Raw genomic sequence first — 10434 nt, 5'->3', positions numbered from 1 at the left:
GACCTCAGGCTTACTCTGCAAATACTTGTCATTTGCGTGATAGATGGTGGCAAGCTGGATACATTCTGGCCATTGCAGACTCCATGGGCACGTTCATAAACTTCTGCCTAGGAAATTTGGGACAGAAATATGACCCATCTGTAATATAGGTATACACAGTATAAATAGCATTTTCAAAAGCAACTAAATAACAGCATAAGGCCCATATTCAAGAATCACTTACACATTCAAGAGTCTGTTTCATCAAAAATAGGATTTAGAGTACATTTTCCTAATGTGATACATTTTTTTTGTTTCAAGTTTTACAGTATTTACGGCTGTGGGCTCCCTGAGGTTTGCTACTGGTTTGACAGTCAAAGAAATATTACTTAATGCCTTTGCAAAGTATGTACAAGGTCATATCAAGGTATCATTTTTTAAGCAGGAGCCATACAGAAAACAGCTGAACAATAACCGTACTAATGGCCCTGAATGTGATTGTATCAATATGTTATTTCACTGCATAAAGAAATCAATGTTATTAATAAAAATCATAGCAATCATGAGGACATAGCCAATTTGAGAGTGCTATTTACTGAATAGCTAGTGACCAATTTTCCAGTCCTCCTGTTTAAATTAATGAATATTTAAAGAGGAGACTAATTTGATTTCCCTGAAAACCTGCCCAGTTTCATTAACACAGCAGGAGAAAATACAAAATATGTATTTGAATGCTTTGTTCTTCAGGAGAAGCTATTCTACCTCTGATGTGTGGAAGATTAAAAGAAACCAGTGATTGAAATAATATTAACACAGTTTGTATCACTCCTGTTATTTCCCAGTCTTCAATGCTCTGGCAAGTAAAAGATGGTTAAATTCCTATTTTTTAATGAGACTGTTCAGAGAATAATATACATGCTTTGTGGGAAGGCTGAAAAAATACATTTTTTTCACAAAGCAGCGACAACCATTTGGAGGGGAGGACGACTCCAACATGGCAAAGGCATGGTGCGGTCTAGGATGTCTCCCAAGTACAGTGACATTGTATTAAAGCCATTCTGAATGTCAACAAGCTTTGCTGTGCATGAAGACTGTAAATGATACAGAAACAGTCCCTTATATGAGTAGAACAAAGACTGTCAGAAAAATCTTTCTTTTTTTTTTTTCCCTGGATTAATTTCATTTACCTTTTCAACAGATTTAAAATCTTTTGTAAAATACTCCAAGGGGGCATAGCACAGTGTGAGACTTCTAATCAGCCTGAAAAGAGTGACAGAAAGCTGGCTCATTCGGTCTTTCTCAATGTTTTCCTTTATTCTAGCCCGTCTGTTCACAGCTTAAATCACAGGAACTTTGAGTGTTTCACTCTTACAGCAGGTAGAAAAAAGCACAAAGGAACCTGAGCAAAGTATTTGAAGTAAAATCTAGATTCAGAAGCAAATCAGGGGCATGACTCACCTGCTTAAACCAATTATTGTACATGCATAACCTTTGTTGTTGTTGATCCAGCTGACAAGTGAATGCATAGCTTTAACAAGAAAAAAAAATCACCCTTAGCTTTTCATGCAGGAAGTAACTAATTGAGTAAAAATAAATTTGGAGAGAAAAAAAAGGAGTATATATTAGCTGGCTAACAGCAGAAAAAAAAGAACGATCTTGGTGTGGAGCTCTAGCAAAGAGGTGCTAGAGTGTCTATGGCTGTGTCCTAGGTACTTACCCATGCTATCCCACACACCCTGCCACTCATAACTATCCAGCCTTGGGGCAGATCTCTGGATGATATTCTTAAATTGCTTATTAATCTTAGACAAAACCGAAACAATATTCCCAAGAAATACCAATAGAAGTATCTTAACTACCCAAGGACGTTCAAGATACTGAAAAATTACTGTCATGAAGGAGAAAACGTTATAGAAGAAAGTAGAGACACTGCCATTCTGTATTTCCTCCATAAAAAACCTCTCAGAGGAAGAACCATAATTGCAAATTGTCTCCATGAAGTGGTACCTGAAGTGCAGTAATGGCTTCAGTACAAAGTTCACATACCAGATTAAGCTCAAGGCCAGTGTTTTAATAACAAACCTCTCAGGCAAAACATCAGTAATCACTGCAGACCACAGCAAACTGCAAAAACCAGCACTAATCTTTAACATGTAAAACTCATTGGCGGTACTGACCTGGAAAGATGGAAAGGGACAAACGGTGGATGAATTGGCTGGCCAGTTAAGAAAGTCTCTCTTCCGCCCTTGTCTCAGCTGTGCAGAAACTGTCCAAGAAGCTCCAGCAACTCGAAGAGGATAGGTCCTACTCCCCACCTGTACGGACCAGTATCTCGGCTATTAGGAGTCGGCGTTCTTTTGCTCAAGAGAAAGGATATAAAGGGTACACACCATGGGGCACCCTATGGTTTTACCTGCGTGACCGTGGAGGGGACATGAGGAATTGGGATGGAAAATCTACCTTGACCCTAGACGCACGGGTATGTGAGTTGCAAGGAAAAACAATCACAAAAGGGGGTTCTTCCAGGAAAATTGCTGTTCCAGTTTCCAGCGGGCAGTTCCCCAGACAGAGTAGAAGGTCCGATCATACTCCTGATCTTAATGAAGAGACTTCTGACTCGTATTTAAAAGAAATGAGAAACGAATGCTATGGCCAGGACTAGAGGGGCCCTGCCTCCAGCCAGGTGGAGGAAAAGGACAATCGAGTTTACTGGACTGTATGGATACAGTGGCCTGGCACATCAGACCCACAGGAGTATAAGGCTCTAGTAGACACTGGTGCACAGTGTACCCTAATGCCATCAAGCTATATAGGGGCAGAACCCATCTGTATTTTTGGAGTGACGGGGGGATCCCAACAGCTAACGGTACTGGAGGCCAAAGTGAGTCTAACTGGGAATGAGTGGCAAAAGCACCCCATTGTGACTGGCCCAGATGCTCCGTGCATCCTTGGCATAGACTACCTCAGGAGAGGGTATTTCAAGGACCCAAAAGGGTACCGGTGGGCTTTTGGTATAGCTGCCTTGGAGATGGAGGAAATTAAACAGCTGTCCACCTTGCCTGGTCTCTCGGAGGACCCTTCTGTTGTGGGGTTGCTGAAGGTCAAAGACCAACAGGTGCCAATCGCCACCACAACGGTGCACCGGTGGCCATATCGCACCAACCGAGACTCCCAGATTCCCATCCATAAGCCTTTTCGTCGACTGGAGAGCCAAGGAGTGATCAGCAAGACTCCTCACCCTTTAACAGTCCCATATGGCCAGTGTGAAAGTCTAATGGAGAGTGGAGAATAACAGGAGACTGTCGTGGCCTGAATGAAGTCACGCCACCGCTGAGTGCTGCCGTGCTGGACATGCTAGAACTTCAATATGAACTGGAATCAAAGGCAGCCAAGTGGTATGCCACAACTGGTATCGCTAATGCATTTTTCTCAATCCCTTTGGCAGCAGAGTGCAGGCCACAGTTTGCTTTCACTTGGAGGGGCGTTCAGTACACCTGGAACCGACTGCCCCAGGGGTGGAAACACAGCCCCACCATTTGCCATGGACTGATCCAGACTGCAGTGGAGCAGGGTGAGGCTCTGGAACACCTGCAATGCATTGATGACATCATTGTGTGGGGCAACACAGCAGCAGAATTTTTTGAGAAAGGGAAGAAAATAGTCTAAATCCTTCTGAAGGCTGGTTTTGCCATAAACCAAAGTAAGGTCAAGGGACCTGCACAGGGGATCCAGTTTTTAGGAATAAAATGGCAAGATGCACGTCGTCAGATCCCCATGGATGTGATCAACAAAATAACAGCCATGTCTCCACCAACTAGCAAAAAGGAAACACAAGCTTTCGTAGGCGTTGTGGGTTTTTGGAGAATGCATATTCCAAATTACAGTCTGATCGTAAACCCTCTCTATCAAGTGACCCGGAAGAAGAACGATTTCAAATGGGGCCCTGAGCAACGACAAGCCTTTGAACAAATTAAATGGGAGATAGTTCATGCAGTAGCCCTGGGGCCAGTCCGGGCAGGGCAAGAGGTAAAGAATGTGCTCTATGCCGCAGCCGGGGAGAATGGCCCTACCTGGAGCCTCTGGCAGAAAGCACCAGGGGAGACTCGAGGTCGACCCCTAGGGTTTTGGAGTCAGGGATACAGAGGATCCGAGGCCCGCTATACTCCAACCGAAAAAGAGATATTGGCAGCATATGAAGGGGTTTGAGCTGCTTCGGAAGTGATCGGCACTGAAGCACAGCTCCTCCTGGCTCCGTGACTGCCGGTGCTGGGCTGGATGTTCAGAGGGAGGGTCCCCTGTACACATCATGCAACTGATGCTACATGGAGTAAGTGGGTCGCACTGATCACACAACAGGCTCGAATAGGAAACCCCAGTTGCTCAGGAATCCTGGAAGTGATCATGGACTGGCCAGAGGGCAAAGATTTTGGAATATGGCCAGAGGAGGAGGTGGTGCATGCTGAGGAGGCTCCACTGTACAATAAACTACCAGAAAATGAGAAGCAATATGCCCTGTTCACTGATGGGTCCTGTCACATTGTGGGAAAGCATCGGAGGTGGAAGGCTGCTGTATGGAGTCCTATGTGACAAGTTGTAGAAACTGCTGAAGGAGAAGGTGAATGGAGCCAATTTGCAGAAGTAAAGGCCATCCAGCTGGCTTTAGACATTGCTGACCAAGAAAAGTGGCCAGTGCTCTATCTCTGTACTGACTCATGGATGGTGGCAAATGCCCTGTGGGGGTGGTTGCAGCAACGGAAGCAGAGCAATTGGCAGCGCGGAGGCAAACCCATCTGGGCTGTCGCACTGTGGTAAGATATTGCTGCCCGGGTGGAGAACCTGGTTGTAAAGGTCCGTCACGTAGATGCTCACGTGCCCAAGAGTCGGGCCACTGAAGAACATCAAAACAACCAGCAGGTGGATCAGGCTGCTAAGACTGAAGTGTCTTAGGTGGATCTGGACTGGCAACATAAGGGTGACTTATTTACAGCTCGGTGGGCCCATGACACCTCAGGCCATCAAGGAAGAGATGCAACATATAGATGGGCTTGTGATTGAGGGGTGGACTTGACCATGGACTCTATTGCACAGGGTATCCATGAATGTGAAAGATGCGCTGTGATCAAGCAAGCCAAGCAGTTAAAGCCTCTCTGGTATGGGGGACGATGGCTAAAATACAAATACAGGGAGGCCTGGCAGATCCATTATATCACACTCCCACAAACCCGCCAAGGCAAGCGCCACGTGCTCACTATGGTGGAGGCAACCACCGGGTGGCTGGAAACATATCCCATGCCCCATGCCACCGCCCGGAACACTATCTTGGACCTTGAAAAGCAAGTCCTATGGTGACATGGCACCCCAGAAAGAATTGCGTCACACAACGGGACTCATTTCCGAAACAACCTCATAGACACCTGGGCCAAAGAGCAGGCATTGAGTGGGTGTATCACATCCCCTATCATGCACCAGCCTCCGGGAAAATCAATCGATACAATGGACTGTTAAAGACTACACTGAGAGCAATGAGTGGTGGGATGTTCAAACATTGGGACACACATTTAGCAAAGGCCACCTGGTTAGTCAACACTCGGGGATCTGCCAATCGAGCTGGCCCTGCCCAGTCAAAACTTTTACATACTGTAGAAGGGGATGAAGTCATAGAATCATAGAATCATTAAGGTTGGAAAAGACCTCTAAGATCATCGAGTCCAACCATCAACCCAACACCACCATGCCCACTAAACCATGTCCCTAACCGCCTCATCTACACGTCTTTTAAATACTTCCACGAATGGGGACTCAACCACTTCCCTGGGCAGCCTCTTCCAATGTTTAACCACTCTTTCAGTAAAGACATTTTTCCTCACGTCCAATCTAAACCTCCCCTGGCGCAACTTGAGGCCATTTCCTCTCGTCCTATTGCTAGTTACTTGGGAGAAAAGACCAACACCCACCTCGCTACAACCTCCTTTCAGGTAGTTGTAGAGAGCAATGAGGTCTCCCCTCAGCCTCCTTTTCTCCAGGCTAAACAATCCCAGTTCCCTCAGCCGCTCCTCATAAGACTTGCTCTCCAGACCCCTCACCAGCCTCGTTGCCCTTCTCTGGACACGCTCCAGCACCTCAATGTCCTTCTTGTAGTGAGGGGCCCAAAACTGAACACAGTATTTGAGGTGCGGCCTCACCAGTGCTGAGTACAGGGGCACAATCACTTCCCTGCTCCTGCTGGCCACACTAGTTCTGATACAGGCCAGGATGCCATTGGCCTTCTTGGCCGCCTGGGCACACTGCCGGCTCACGTTCAGCCGGCTGTCAACCAGCACCCCCAGGTCCTTTTCCGACAGGCAGCTTTCCAGCCACTCTTCCCCAAGCCTGTAGCGCTGCATGGGGTTGTTGTGGCCGAAGTGCAGGACCCAGCACTTGGCCTTGCTGAATCTCATACAGTTGGCCTGGGCCCATTGATCCAGCCTGTCCGGGTCCCTCTGCAGAGCCTTCCTACCCTCGAGCAGATCAACACTCCCGCCCAACTTGGTGTTGTCTGCAAACTTCCTGAGGGTGCACTCGATCCCCTCGTCCAGATCATTGATAAAGATATTGAACAAGACCGGCCCCAAAACTGAGCCCTGGGGAACACCACTCATGACCGGCTGCCAAATGGATTGAACTCCATTCACCACCACTCTCTGGGCCCGGCCGTCCAGCCAGTTTTTGACCCAGCGAAGAATACACCTGTCTAAGCTGTGAGCCGCCAGCTTCTCAAGGAGAATGCTGTGGGAGACGGTGTCAAAGGCCTTACTGAAGTCCAGGTAGACCACATCCACAGCCTTTCCCTCATCCACTAGGCGGGTCACCTGGTCATAGAAGGAGATCAGGTTGGTCAAGCAGGACCTGCCTCTCATGAATCCGTGCTGGCTGGGCCTGATCCCCTGGTTGTCCCGCTCAAGATGAACTGCTCCATAATCTTCCCTGGCACCGAGGTCAGGCTGACAGGCCTGTAGTTCCCCGGATCCTCCTTCCGGCCCTTCTTGTAGATGGGTGTCACATTGGCAAGCCTAAGTCCCTGTAGTGCACATAAAATTATGCTGGGGAAGACAGTCTGGGTTATTGCTGCCTTGGGCAAAGGTAAACCCATCCATGGGGTTACTTTTGCTCAAGGACCTGGGTGCACTTGGTGGGTGATGCAGAAGGATGGGGAAGTCCAATGTGTACCTCAAAGGGGATTTGATTTTGGGTGAGAATAGCCAATGATTTGATCTGTATGATGGTAATTGCTACGTAATATTATATGCCGTATCAATGGTGTTGCAATAAGAATCACCCAGATTAATGAAGAATGAACTTCGATGAAACTGAGCAAAGCGCAGTGATGATGGAACCAGAACTGACTTCAACATGAAAGAATCCAACACCACATACCATCTCCATCTTTCCTGCCCTGGAAGATTATTATGACAGATGGAGCCCAAAGTCATGGACTAAATGAACTCAACGAACATTTTAGAGGAATGGCCCATAGACTAAGGGAATGATATCGGTGTGTATATATATATCAAAAGACAGGAAAAGTGGTGGCGATTAATGGGAATGTATTGGAAAGCGGGGGACCTGGGCATGACATAGATGGTATTGAATAAAGGGTGGATACAAAACCCATATGTGCAGAGCACAATGGATTAGCACATGCTAATCCATTGTGCTCTCATGTACAGCAAAAAAAAGATCATGATGCAGATCAGATAAACTAATATCGAGAACAGATGAATAAATATTGTGACCCACAACTGTTAACAGATATAAGTTCCTTTAATGCACTCTGGTTAATCTGTTGTTATCTTAAACGCTTCAAGCCCCACGTTGGGTGCCAAAAAGGACTGTCATGGTTTAACCTCAGCCAGCAACTGAGCACCACACAGCCGCTTGCTCACTCCCCCCTCCCCCCAGTGGGATGGGGGAGAGAATCAGAAGACTAAAAGTGAGAAAACTCATGGGTTGAGATAAAAACAGTTTAATAATTGAAATATAATAATAATAACAATAATAACAGAATATACAAAGCAAGTGATGCACAATGCAGTTGCTCACCACCTGCCGACCGATGCCCAGCCAGTCCCCGAGCAGCAGCCCCTCCGGCCAGCTTTCCCCCAGTTTATGTACTGAGCATGACGTCATACGGTATGGAATATCCCTTTGGCCAGTTTGGATCAGCTGTCCTGGCTGTGCCCCCTCCCAGCTTCTTGTGCACCTCCAGCCTTCTCAGTCGGTAGAGCGTGGGAAGCTGAAAAGTCCTTGACTAGTGTAAGCACTACTTAGCAACAACTAAAACATCGGTGTGTTATCAACATTGTTCTCATGCTAAATCCAAAACACAGCACTGTAGCAGCTACTAGGAAGAAAATTAACTCTATCCCAGCCAAAACCAGGACAGGCTGGTACCTATCAACCTGTTTGTAACAGCGTGTAATGGTCAGAGGTGTGCTTCAGGCGGCTTTGGGTCCCTAAGGACATGTTTGCAAGGCAAAGTAGGCACCTGTGGTTTGCCTCCTTACATTCTGCCTAAATAAATAGATGCGTATATTGTAGATCTTATCCTCAGCCTCTTGGGACAAGCACCATCTTTCTGTTACGTGTTGGTACAATAGCTGCTCTGCTCCATGCCTGGGCTTTCTAGGAGAAACAAACTGTATAGGGGAACAGAGAATACCTGAAAAACATGAAGTCTGGAAATATCTGCAAAGATGAGACTATCTCCCCATATCAGGGCCGTTTGTCTGAGACTAGGACAGCTGCATTTTGCCTCTCTCAGTTCCATCTGGAATTTCAAGCAGATACTTCCCCAGGGATATTTTCTTTGTCACTGCTATTTCTCTGTTGTTTCTTCAAAATAGAATTTAATTTTTAAGAAAGACAGGCTGAAGCCACTAAAACCAGCCATTTTAATACCACTTTATTGATATTAAATATAATTCTCGTGCTCCACAGCTGGAGTACAGAACAAGGGGGATAGGATATTGTCTGATAACATTATTCAGCATCCCCAAAGCTCCACTTATATAACCTGAAAGTCTGTACTCTAACTATGAAGTTTCAATATATAACTTGCACTGTACATCGCTGTTAGTTGTGAACAGGCTAAGACAATACTTACAAACAACTAAGAACTTCAGAATCACTAACATTAATAATGGGCTTAATGAAAGACTTGTCCTCTGTAAGTCTGAACAGATGCTAATGGAAGTAGAATTTGAACCCAAATTTGCTTGGGGAGCAGGTTTGTAACATCAAGCCATGCTACAAACACAGGTTATGTATCTGGTCTTTCATCCAGTTTTGCTCAGCAGGGAAAAATTTTGCTTCTCAGGTCCTCCGGGCTACACGTACACTGCCAGACACAACCGGACACAAGGGATTTGAACACCCTCTGGGGGACTGTTTCTGTTGTTTAGTTATTAGCATGCTTCATGGAACAGCTTGGACCCATGTCAAACAGCACATTCCCAAGCAGATTCCCAGTGGGCACCCTGGGTGTATTTGGTTTGTGTGGCAAGGTTTTGGTAGCGGGGAGCTACACAGGTGGCTTCTGTGAGAAGCTGCTAGAAGCTTCCCCTGTGTCTGATAGAGCCAATGCCAGCCGGCTCCAAGATGGACCCGCTGCTGGCCAAGGCTGAGCTCATCAGCGACAGTGGTAGCGCCTCTGGGATAACATATTTAAGAAGGGGGGAAAAAAACCTGCTGCACAACAGCAGCTGGAGAGAGGAGTGAGAATATGTGAGAGAAACAATTATGCAGACACCAAGGCCAGTGAAGAAGGAGGGGAGGAGGTGCTCCAGGCACCGGAGCAGAGATTCCCCTGCAGCCTGTGCTGAAGACCATAGTGAGGCAGGCTGTCCGCCTGCAGCCCATGGAGGTCCATGGTGGAGCAGATATCTACCTGCAGCCCATGGAGGATCCCACACTGGAGCAGGTAGATGTGCCCAAAGGAGGCTGTGATCCCATAAGAAGCCTGTGCTGGAGCAGGTTCCTGACAGGACCTGTGGACCTGTGGAGAGAGGAGCACACACTGTAGCAGGTTTGCTGGTAGGACTTGTGACCCCGTGGAGGACCCATGCTGGAGCAGTCTGTTCCTGAAGGACTGCACCCTGTGGAGGACCCACGCTGGAGCAGTTCATGAAGAACTGCAGTCCATGGGAAGGACTCATGTTGGAGAAGTTCATGGAGGACTGTCTCCCATGGGAAGGACCCCACACTGGAGCAGGGGAAGAGTGTGAGGAGTCCTCTCCCTGAGGAGGAAGGAGCGGCAGAAGCAACGTGTGATGAACTGACCCCAAACCCCATTCCCCGTCCCCCTGTGCCGCTGAGGGGGAGGAGGTAGAGAAAATCGGGAGTGAAGTTGAGCCCAGGAAGAAGGGAGGGGTGGGGGGGGAAGGTGTTTTCAGATTTGGTTTTATTTCTCATTACCCT

Source organism: Aptenodytes patagonicus, chromosome 3 (genome assembly GCF_965638725.1).
Source record: "Aptenodytes patagonicus chromosome 3, bAptPat1.pri.cur, whole genome shotgun sequence".
Taxonomy (NCBI): Eukaryota; Metazoa; Chordata; class Aves; order Sphenisciformes; family Spheniscidae; genus Aptenodytes; species Aptenodytes patagonicus.
This window is presented reverse-complemented; position numbering follows the sequence as displayed.